This window comes from Protopterus annectens, chromosome 11.part0 (genome assembly GCF_019279795.1).
Source record: "Protopterus annectens isolate FY-2018-M chromosome 11.part0, PAN1.0, whole genome shotgun sequence".
Classification (NCBI taxonomy): domain Eukaryota; kingdom Metazoa; phylum Chordata; order Ceratodontiformes; family Protopteridae; genus Protopterus; species Protopterus annectens.
Window position 1 is genome coordinate 105088604 of NC_056745.1, and position 13089 is coordinate 105101692.

Genomic DNA, 13089 nt, shown 5'->3' on the forward strand with positions numbered 1-13089 from the left:
AACAACATGAGTAACAGCAATGACAGGTATGAAACATAGTTAATCACATGCGAGAAGAAGGACACAGTATTAATAAAGGACAACAACATGAGTAACAGCAATGACAGGTATGAAACATAATTAATCACATGCGGGAAGAAGGACACAGTATTAATAAAGGACAACAACAGAAGTAACAACAATGACAGGTATGACAGATAGTTAATCACATGCGGGAAGAAGGACACAGTATTAATAAAGGACAACAACAGAAGTAACAACAATGACAGGTATGAAACATAGTTAATCACATGCGGGAAGAAGGACACAGTATTAATAAAGGACAACAACAGAAGTAACAACAATGACAGGTATGAAACATAGTTAATCACATGCGGGAAGAAGGACACAGTATTAATAAAGGACAACAACAGGATTAACAACAATGACAGGTATGAAACATAGTTAATCACATGCGGGAAGAAGGACACAGTATTAATAAAGGACAACAACCGGAGTAACAGCAATGACAGGTATGAAACATAGTTAATCACATGCGGGAAGAAGGACACAGTATTAATAAAGGACAACAACAGGAGTAACAGCAATGACAGGTATGACAGATAGTTAATAGCAAACCACTGCCAGACTCCCACTGTGGAGAGTTTGTGGGTTGTACTGTGGATCCTGTAGTGGAAAGCAAAGAGAAAGACAACACAATCATGTATTTAACCAAAACAATACTAATAGCATGACATATACAACACAGTAACAGCAGACGCAGATACTTATATGACAGGTGTTGCACCTGTAAGTCAGATGGCCCTGTGTTGAAAAATAGTGACACTGGTGTCATATATCACATGTGCTACACATTGACGCAAACTATGAACCTGTTGCAGTAACATACCTGGTCTGTCTGAACTTGTACCTGCATGGCTAGGCCCCCACTGGATGTACATGTAGTGTACAATGTTAGAGAAATAACAATATGACAGTTAATAGCAGTGACATGACATGTGGTTGAGGCAATAACAGGTAGTGGTCATAGTAACACAGTATGGAGACACTCACCTGACATTCCCTGGTGTTGTTCAGAAGAAGTTGGATCTGTGAATATTAATACAGACAGCATTACATATGTTGGTTGCACTGTTCTGTCTGTACTACAGTTGCATGAATACAAGTCATTAAACTTACGTTCATCATCATCATCATCATCATCATCATCCTGTACTGATCTGCGTGCACATCTCAAATCTGCTGCTGTAAATCAAAAACAACAATACATGAAAATGCATGCTACAGCAATATGCACTGATTTCTCTATACTCAGCCATGTCATGGAAAGAAGGAGATACATGTTTGGCCTGGAACACCTGGTTATATCCCACCCTCAGGTATGCATTGCTGCCATCTTGCTGTATGCAGAGAGACAAGTAATCTTGCGATGTCATCAGGAGGGTCAGTGGCCACCCACCACTGGGGGCACTCCTCAAACTTTCTTATCATATTTACCCATTGGCTGCATGAGGATCATGTCTGTGCAGCATCATCTACAGGCATCATAGGATCTGTTGTGACCTCCAGCTGTATTTATCTTCTTGGTGAGGTTAGTCCAGATTTAATTTCTCCAAACTGCATTCCCAGAATGGCCAAGGAGTCTCTGTCCATGTTGTCGGAGATCACTGAGTGTGATGTCAATTTTCTGTAGGGAGATATTTTCACTCCTTGGATGGTTGGCCATTTGAAAGGCAGTGATATGCACATGATCATATTCCTGTGTGAGCCCAGTTATGCAGATGACTCGCTAGACAGAGTATATCAACAGAAACAGTATACATTCCTGTATAATGCAAAAGTCTATAAAACAATATCTGTGAGAAATACCAATCTGACATATAAAAAGTAACAACAATGCCTGCATACATAACATGTGTAAAATAAACAGAATCTGTAAAGTTTTTAGAGGCTGTGTGTGGGATTAGAACCCCTTACACTACAGATCTGTTGAAGAGAGGTTGAAAGGCAACAGTATCATCCCACAGGAATCTGCATTAATTTGATATGAAAATGCCACAAAACCTACTAAGCTATAAAAAAACTGTATGCAAACTTGAACAATGTTTATGGTGGTTATCTAATATTCTTCCAAAGTAAATTTTCTAGACACTATTCTGACTGGAAAAAAAAACAAGAAAAACCTAACCAAGCTAGAGTTTGCACAGTGTGATTCCTTGAACCCTCTTGTAAAAGAGGATTATGGGATAGATGCAAATGACCCCTTAAGGACACCAAGTGTTTCAGCTATATGGCAGTTCTGAATGCCCCTGACATTTCTTTTTAAGTCGATTAATGGACAAATTCAGGCCAATAAAACCAAACCCCTCTAGCTGTGGGCATGTATGTTTCAGTCTTGTTATGACATCATCAGCACAACATAAGTGAACTGTTTTTCAGAAACTATTCTGAGAAATATATATCACTGTTACTTGAGGACTACATCATTCATAGTTGCTCTTTTCATTTTCAGGCAATGAAGACAGGACCAGAAATTGTGCTCTGTGTTATTTGATTACTTTTTCGGTTTTGTAAAATTAAATGCATCTGATCCTTGTTACAGGCTGTATTTTTCAAGTACCATGTATATGAATACCATCATGCATCAGTAAGGTAAGTGAAATAATTACACTATAGCTGTGCTTAAAATTGTGTTTGAAATCAAAAATTGGAACTATCATATAGAATTAAACCTATTTTTTTCATCACACAGTTTTTGAAATATACTCCACAACCTAAATGCTAGTTGGGTTTGTTTATCTGTCACATATTTTGATAGGAAAACTTTATGTATAAGGTTGTCGTGCTTTGCTTGTTGTATAGTTTGAGGGCATATTTTATGTAGGCGGGTGTGATGCTTTGAATGTTTTTTACAATGGTATAACGTGTGGATGTTTCCTAGTGAGTTTCCTGTTTAGTATAGCCTGCTTATTCACAGACTGAATATGTGTCAGTGTTAACTGAGTGTGTTGTATGGCCTTTGGTTGAACATTGGTACTATGTCTGCCTGCAACACCTTTGGTGTTTTTGTTACAGCACACTTGTACAGATAGACATTTTTTGAAACATTTCATAATCAGCAAGCCTTTAAGTTTAACAGTGGCATTGGATCTGCCTACAACACCTTGGGTGTTTTTGTTACAACACACTTGTATCCTAGGTTTGCTGGTACTTGTGCAGACATTTTTTGCAACGTTTCATAATCAGAAGGCATCATCAGGATATTTGCATTTTTCAGGCTACTGATTGGTAATAAGTGTAGGTAGGTAGGTAATGCATACAGATGTACACATACAATACTCTTAATGAACCATATATTAGATTCGCATATGTCACAGGCTGTGATGACTGAACATATAAAATATTTGCTGCTGTTGTATTCATTATATTGATGTGTGTTCAGCCAATTATCATGCTGTCTGGTTCAGATGTTTGTCATATAGCTTGGCTAATTTCCACAATATTGTCATCTGACTTTCTCCTCATTTTAATAATGACACTTGGCGACTGCTCATATAAATCATTACATGCCAACTCTACAATTTATAGATTCCTACATTCATAGATTTTTACCATGCTAATGACCCGGGTAGGCCTTTCTAAGCCTAGCCAAGTTTTTATGAAAGAATAATATTGTAATGTACATAGACAGGACATTGAGGGGCAGGCATTTATAAGGTAACTCTGTCCATAATGGACATGAGTGACAGTTCTGGTGTAAATTTACAAATCCCCATACATCGATGTAGGCTGTGTTTAAACTGTGTAATAGGCAAAATCAGCTTCACATTGATTTGAAGCCTGTTCATAGGAGGTCCAGTCTGGGGACATGTACCTGTCTCTGTAGCATGTTCTGTTTAAGTCATATACAAAATTCTGTTTTTTAGACTTTGTATTCCTGGTACTGTTTGTCTTATGAATATGCAGGAGATTCAAAACTATGGTGTTTGTGGATGCCTTGTAAGCCAATCATAAGATTACTCCTCAGAAATGTATATCAGACTGAGTAGATGGAAAAGTCTTTAATGCCCTCTGCATAAGGCAGGTTTGTTACACATTGTATTCTTTGTTTATTTAAAGTCCAAGGTAGTTATAGTTTCTGCATATACCTGGTCAGGTGCATACTGTGTTGTGATAAGGGCAGGCTATAGTGGGATAATGACTTTTTTGGACCTAGCTGCCATGCCCTTAGTTATAACTTGTGTAACACAAAAGGATTTCCTCACCAATGTGGCCATGTGGTGGCTGAAGGTAATGCTAGTGTTTAGGGTCTATATTAGCAAATCAAAGGAACTGAAACGTGAATACCATTTGATCGACACATATGTGTTGAACTCACAGGTAACTGAATGGCCACATCACTGATTTTTTTCAAAGGGAAAATAATCGGTAGGCCAACTACACACAACACACCAGTATAAACATTATAAAGTGAGGGGCTTCACCCCCCCTCCAACTAAATATATTAACTCCAAGATTGCACTACCGTGGGGAAAAGGGCAAATTCACAGTGACGGTCAACCAATTTTTTTCCTTAAGAAAAAAATCGGTGATCTGGACATTTGATTACCCATGAGTTCAACACATATGTGTTGATGAAATGGTATTCTCATTTCTGTTCCTTTGATTTGCTAATATAGACCCACTGTTTACATGCATACACAGATTCCTGACCATTGGGTTGACTGTTGGGGTCATATTATCAACATATTAATTATCTATGATGGATGACTTTCCAAAGAGTACAATTGTGTAGTTCTTAAAACTGATTTTAAGAGCATGGCTTTGCCACCATTGTAAGTCATAGATAGGCCTTCTTGAAAAATGCTTGTGTCTTCTTGGGAGTCAATGGCAACCTCCTGCTTGCAATCATCTGCAAAGTTAGTCAGCCATAAACCTTCACCTTTTGTTTCCACTTCTGAGAAATAGATGCCAAAAACCAGTGGGGTCAGCAGTGAGCCAAGGTACACTCTGCTAGTGACTAAACTCTTGGTTGAGCTGTTTTGTTTTGACCTCCTGGGTCCTACCATTGAGCCATTTGGCTATCCAGAGGAGGATAAAAGGGTTTATACTTAATTTACTGAGCTTGTGTATAATGGCTGAGTGGTGTATTGTATCAAAAGCCTTGGCAAGGTCGAGGTAAGGTATGTGCAGAGTCTTGGCCACATCCATTGATTTGGTGACTCTCTCAATGAAGTCCATCAGATTTAATAAGCATAACCTTCATTTAACAAAGTCGAACTGGGATAGGGCCAGTGTTTGCATGTTACCTCTGCCCTCATTTAGCATGTCTATTATGAATCTTTACATGGCCTTAGATGTGAGGCTGGTCAGACTTATGGGCCTGTATTTACCCTGATCAGTGGTTTGAAATATTTTGTGCAGGGGAATGACTGTAGCCATCTTCCATTATTTGTGCACAAAACCTGACTGTAGACCAATTCAAGTGGACAAGAGAGGATCATGCCTCATGCTATTTAGCAAGCATCCTGGAATGTTATTGGGGCCCATCGATGAAGTGTATTTTACCTTGGAAAGTGCATTAAAGAGCTGTTTCCTAGTGATGGTTAGTATTTCCTTTGGACTTTCAGGTGGTGAAATGGGAGAAATTTCAAATGAACCTCACATTTGCAGTCACAAGCAGACACAACTGCTCAGGAAACACATCCAAGGGAAGAAGAAAGGGACTCATGACATGCTTCCATACACTCATATGAACAGTTTACTGGGGCAGACAACATTATTAAACAGTGCAGGTCACAAAATACTGTTGTGTTGATGTTTACAATCTTTTTTTTTTTTTTTTTTTTTGCAAATGTTCAGTTATGTTAATGTGGCATGAGGAAGTCAGGCATGCTTCCATTCACATGTCAGGATATGTTATATGAGCTTGCTTGGCATATGCTTGACATGCTTCATGCTGGCCAGCATTCAAATGTTCATATGATGTCCTGACTTCCACTAGTAAGCTGTGTTGTGCATGCCATTGCACAGCTTTGATTGCACTGCTTACATTAGTGATGGCAGCATTCACCCTGACATGTTCTGTTATTGGTCATGTCCATAACTATAGATAAAATGACACAGGAACATGCATTATGTCAATCAGGAGCCATTCAACAGCAGCAACTGTGTGGATTATAATTCTGTTAATTGCTACAATTTGCAGAATTTAAAATTAAAATGTATTTTAAATAATAAGTTTGATGTATAACATTATACCTTCAGTTTCATATTTCTATTTGTAGAAGTCACCAATGGATGATATGTTAATTAAGTATGTTAGATTGCACATATGCACATCAGTGTCATATTCAGGTCATCTATGATCTTCATGGGAATGTGCTGCTTAATAGACATTTGCTTTTCATTTCTGTCATGTTATGCAATTCATGTTGATAGAGCATGGGAACCATGGCCATTCACCTATCAGACACTGAAAATGAGCAGAGGCCAGGCCACTGCATGAATCCTGAGACGATGATGGTAATGATGACAATGATGATGATGATGATGAGGAAGCTGGACCTAGACCTGCCCGAGCCATCATGCCTGCTGCACCCTGGAGGAGTTGATGCTAAGACCGGAACAGAGATGACTCTTGGAGGATATCCAGGAGGTTATGACTGATGTAACACAGATGGGGGACATGATGGGGAGTTTCATCCAGGATATGGCATGACCTATGTATGACTCATTCAGGGGGATAGCCTGTGAGATCATTTGTAATGCTCAGCCCCATCAGCCTGGTCCCACCTGTCCATAAGTATTGTCTGTGTGTTCCAACTGTGTTATGCTGACATTTAATTGATTGGACTGTATATGTACTCTTGTGCATGCATACCATGTAGCTGACATGCTTATGTGTAATTGTAGTGTGACATTTAATTATGTTTCAATGTGTGCATGACACACATTAACATATTATGCTTTCCTCCAACATTCAGTTATTTGCCCATTATGGGAATTAACATGCAGCTAGTGCTGCAACAAATAGCCTGTAAACATGTTTCACCAAGGCAACGATAAAGAACTGATGTTGTTCAGAATCTAGCACTACCAATGCGGTATGTTTTGGATTTATCTATCGCCATATCTTGTATGTGCATGTCATTACCCATATGTTTTGTATGAAAGATGTCATGCTGTCCCACTGGCATGGTGTGGTGTTGTGTGCCATGTGCTGGCAATGCTGATGCCATGTGGAGTCATATACAGGTATGTCATACCTACTGGCAAATCTGTTTTTCTGACTTTATCAAACACAACTGTAGCATGAATGTATACACAGTGTTATAGATAATTTATCTGTAACAGTACATTATGCCGTGCTTGCTATATCTTAAATTTCCATGTTCATTACTTATTCACATAAGTTCATACTTTCTGGATTAATGGATTGTACATGTCTCTTCACATGGTTGGATCCATAGTGACACACAATTGTACCTTTGACATGTGAGCATTCACTGACTTACCGTTGATGTGCTCTAATGATGCTCACAGTAGTGTCCTCTGCTCAAAAAAGAGAACGGTGTGTGACATACACCTGGGTTTTTTTATTCAATATTTGAATGACAGTATATGTGTATGTGCTTGAAATTCTTAGCTGGCTTACCTATATATGTTGATGTTGCATGATTGGACATTACTCTGTATGTGCGAGTTACACATGGCCATTTTTGTGGACATCAGAAATTATTCTGCCCATTTGGCATACATTTTCCATTTGCTTAAATGCATTTTGGGTTGGCTTCTACAGCACCCTGTGTGCTGTACACATGCATTTGCAGTGTGTCAACTTACCTTGACCTGCTTTTTCCTGATGTGGGCCCAGGTTGCCCACCTCCCTTCCACCTTCATATTTTCGTATTATATTTTGCAGATATGTTTGCCTTTGTTGCAGTTATTGACCATTGCCATCTATTATGTTTTTTACACAATGAACATGTGCCAAATGTATGGCCATTTTACAATGTAGGACATCTGCACACAAGTCACTGGCTTCTGCTTACAATACATCCTTGTTCTCATTATAATCAGGCACATTGCTGAAATCCATGTGCACAACTTGATATATTTTTAAAGCTGTAGTGTTATATTTTTGTAGATATTCTTACATGTCATTGGTGTTTGTATGTGTATTGACCTTGCTTTTATGTATAGTCCATTTAGGCCACTGACAGTCATATATATATATGCCTATACATGTGTGTTGCATTTGACATAGCATATATGAGTGACATATATGCATTCCATTACACATTTGTTTGAGTTGTGCACACCTACTTGTGTCTTTAGCAGCCATTTTGCTGCTTTGTTGCAGTATTGCTGTTTAGCACTGTGCTTGGTTGTTTTGTTTTCACATGCATAGTCAGCAGTTCAGTTTTCTCCTCTGCTGGAGTTATCTAGCATTGTTAGATATGCATTTGCTCATCTGTAATGTTGCTCGGCTTACAATTGCATTCTTGACACTCTACTTGGGTATGTTTTTATCCAATTTGTACTGGAACCCTTATTTATTACCCTAGAGTACACATGCACTATTAGTCATGCGCATCCAGGTATGACTGCCACACAGTTTGCAACATGTTATAACACGACAGTGCATAGGTAGATAAGTGTTTCTGCATTTCACCATGGCTGGTATGCATATCCATCCTGTTTGGAAACTTTCCATTGCCCATGTTGTGTCATGTGCCATCTGTGTAACTAACCTGTCCTTGCTGTTTTTTTTCCCAACCTTTGTCCATCACGTGTTCATGTGTTGTGATCTTTGTTCTATGGGTAGACCTGCTGGGATGTCCTTCTCCTTCTTTTTCACTATCTTTATCGTTCCTTCTATTCTTAAAAAATGGGGCCTATTCCAAAAAAAAAAAAAAAACTGCTAATGCTTCTCGGACTTTCCCCCAGATTTTCCTATTTCATACCCCACATCTTCTTTTGCATCTCCTGCTTTCCTTGGGTGTGGGTGTTATGTGTGTGCCCCACACAAGTCTGGAACCCATTGTTAGCAAATGTTAGCTGTGGCAATATGGCCGTAATTACCCTTTGCCTTTATTCATTTTTTTATTATAAATTTAGCAATTTTTTGGAATTCATAAATGCAAGCAGGCATATTTTATTAGTACATGGCTTGCATTCATAATTGTCTGTAAGCTTACTGGATAGGTTGTAGAAATATGTATAACAAATGGCTTGTCTCTAACTTTTCTGGATAGATTTCTGCAAATCTGTATTAAGAATGTCATGTAACTTATACTGGGATAGTTACCATTTTTCTTACAATAACGGAGTCAGTTATACACAGCAGATGTCCTTAAGCTTACTGGAGATATTCTATTGTAGATATGTATGTAAGTCTGTCAGGATGCTGGGTAGATATGTATGTAAGTCTTTCAGGATGCTGGATAGATATGTATGTAAGTCTGTCAGGATGCTGGGTAGATATGTATGTAAGTCTGTCAGGATCCTGGGTAGATATGTATGTAAGTCTGTCAGAATGCTGGATAGATATATACGTAGGTCTGTCAGAATGATGGGTAGATATGTATGTAAGTCTGTCAGGGTGCTGGGTAGATATGTATGTAAGTCTGTCAGGATACTGGGTGGATATGTATGTAAGTCTGTCAGGATGCTGGGTAGATATGTATGTAAGTCTGTCGGGATGCTGGGTATTTATGAATGTATGTATATGAATGTATGTAAGTTTGTCAGGATGATGGGTAGATATGTATGTAAGTCTGTCAGGATGCTGGGTAGATATGTATGTAATTCTGTCAGGATGCTGGAATTGTGAGAATCTTTATTTAACTTTGTTAATGTACATCACACTTTGACAGCAATTTATTATTACTTTCAGATTACTTGCAGTTATGTTTAGTGCATTGTTGCTACTAAGATACTCTTTTGTGCATCATGGTATTCTGAGTTCACTGTGGCACACACACACACACACACACACACACATATATATATATATATATATATATATATATATATATATATATATATATATATATATATATATATATATTACATTGTTATCTGCAAGTTTAGCACTGATACTGGGGTACTGCACCAAAATATGTAAACTTTATGGAATCTGGCACAATATCTGATTCAGAGAAAAGAGCTTTGGGATTTCTCAGGCCATGAAGGCCACTGAGAAATCTAAAAGCCATGTACCCTGTTTTGTATCATAAGTCATACCCAAAACACTACCTGATCACTTGAAAGGAAACATGTTAGAATGAAAGATGCTGAAGGAAGGCAGGGATGCTACAAAAAGAATTAAAACTGTAAGAACATTTTGGTCATAATATTATGTCTCACAGAAGTGTAGCTGGTATATTTCCCAGCACCCCACCCTCTGAGCTCCTCAGGTGAAGAGCAAAAAAAAAAAGAAAAAAAAAAACACTTTACTGTCGTAAGGTGCTCACAACATTATAAGCAATCTGTCTGTTACAGTTAGGTCTACGCCCCCCCATCTCTTCCACTGAGTAACAAACACACAAACAAACACACAAACAAACAAACAAACACACAAACAAACAAACACAAACAAACAAACAAATAAATAAATAAATAAATAAGTAGAAGGAATGTACGGCACATACTCTCACCTGTTCTCGACATTCTGGTCCCATTTCTGTGCCCTGCCTCCAACCTCCTTTAAAATATTTAATTAAAAAAAATACTTTCTTCTTGAAACCTGTATCATACTGTTTGCTACAAATGTAGCAAGCAGTTACTACAGTTTATACACTACCTGCATGGAACATTGCAGCACTCATGTTTCATTTAAAAGAAAATATTTCTTCTTTTTAAACTGTAGTGATCTGTTTGCTACAGTGTAGCAAACAGTTGCTACAGTTTAGACCAAACACAGAGTGCTACAGTGCCCAGGTTTGGCTGCAAATGCAATACCAGCTTTTAAAAGCTGGTATGGCATAAAAAGAAATTGCACCCCCAATAGTTTGCACTTAAGGCAGTTGACCCTCTCGCCCCAACCTAGTTATGATACTGATTCATGCATAACTGTGAGTATGCTGGTCTTGTATCAGATGAATCTTTATTTGTTACAGAAACATAGTGTAATAGGCTTATGCTTGCATTGAAGATCTTAGCTTGTAAAGTCAAATGTCCAGTGGGGGAGAAAGAAAAACAGCGAAAGAGAAGAATAAAGGGGCTATTTCTCCTGATAAGGTTCTGTGACAATAAGTAACAATTTTTTATGTAAAAACTATCAAAATTAGGAGCACAAGTCTCAAGCTAACATACAAAATAGTTAGCTGTACTGTCTGATTTTAAACAATCAACCATATGGATACGCAGATTCCATTGATCTCAAATTTTTAGGGAAGCCGTTTGATTTTAGACAGTCATCCTTATGGATCGGAAAGTTCCACGAGCCTTCATACTTTTAGGGAATCTATGTGATTGTATGCAACCACCCTTATGGATAAGCAGATCTCATATGTTCCATATTTTTAGGGAACCAAAATGCCATCCATATTTATTTATTCATTTGCATACATTGACTAGTATAGACCTCTGTCCCACGTGGACCTTTTTTATAGGATAAACCAATGAGCACCGACTGATTAAGAGACTTAAATCACACAGTCAGGTAGTCAAGCAGTCTGGCAATTCGAAACTAAGACAGTCAGACCTTGGATCACAGGAAGCATCTTCTCAAAGACTAATAGATTTAATCCTCTGTACTATCAGAATATTTTCACATATTTCAGTTTATTTCTGTTTGCAAGGACAGTAAAATAACTGTAGAAAACTTTTTATGGGCCCCAAAATGACACACCATAAGTATTTTTACAGATTTTATGTATGTAAGTTTGTTAAGCTAGTAAAATAAGTGCGGCAAATTTGTCTGACTACTTTTGAGCCGAGTCAAGTGAATAACAAATTTCCTCCACTATTGCACTTCTGTCATTACATGCCACCTTCTTTTCTGCTCACTGACTGCTGTACTTTTCAAGGATTACTTAATTTACAGCATGCATCAGTCATTGTGTATCTGCATTAATTTATTTGTGTATTTATTTATTTTAAATTTGTTTTCCAGTATACAGCACTGATCAGAAGTGACAAACTTCGGTCTCAGAAAGGAAATATCAAGAAAATCAAAATTAGATTTAATGACAGGCAGCAAGAGTATAGCGAAACCACACACACACCTCCAAAATACCATCCTCACCTAATGAAATAAACATAGAGAGTAACTACAATTGTAATATACATTACTTACAAAAGCTACAATAAATCTCAGTTAGAAAGTAAGGTGTAATTATAGCTGCTTTGCATAAGTGCGAATGCTAGGATAGTTGAGTGGAACGAAGGATGTTAGAGAAAAGATAATGAATCAGTGGAAGAATAAAATATATTAACCAAAAAATTATATGAGGGAGATGTGAAGAGTGATGCAGTAAAACCTGCTGTATAAGGGACTGTAAGAAAGTTACTAGTAATGAAGAAGAGTGATACTGGTCTGGTTATGTAATATGGTTGGATGAGAGGCAACGACATTTGGCTGACAGGAGAAGGTGGGCTTTTAGCTGAATTCTGCATTTTGCTTAGGGTGAGGTATCATTTATGTGTGGGAATATATTTTCCTAGAGTTTGGACCTATTATTACATCTGAATGAGGACCTATGTCTTCCATAATATAATACCATTTATAGAAACTAAGCATTATTTTTAATAAGCAACCATTATCACAAATTCTTCACATTATTGGTAATAAGTGACAGTCCAAAAGAAGGAAACACTCCATGTAAATGTTGGTATCAGGCAAAAAAGCGATTCACCAAGAAAAAAACAAACCAGCAGCGTCACACGGTGAAATCTTTAATAGCACATTCAAAAACACAAAGCTTTCAGGTATAACTCCCTTCTTCAGTGTGTAATAAAATGTTAAAACAGAAGCACAAGTTTAAATGCAATTATAAAAGACACACCCCGGGATTCATGAAGCTCGGCGCAAGGCCGGCGTAAGGCCTGCGCCGGCGGTGCATGGAATATCCGGTAAAC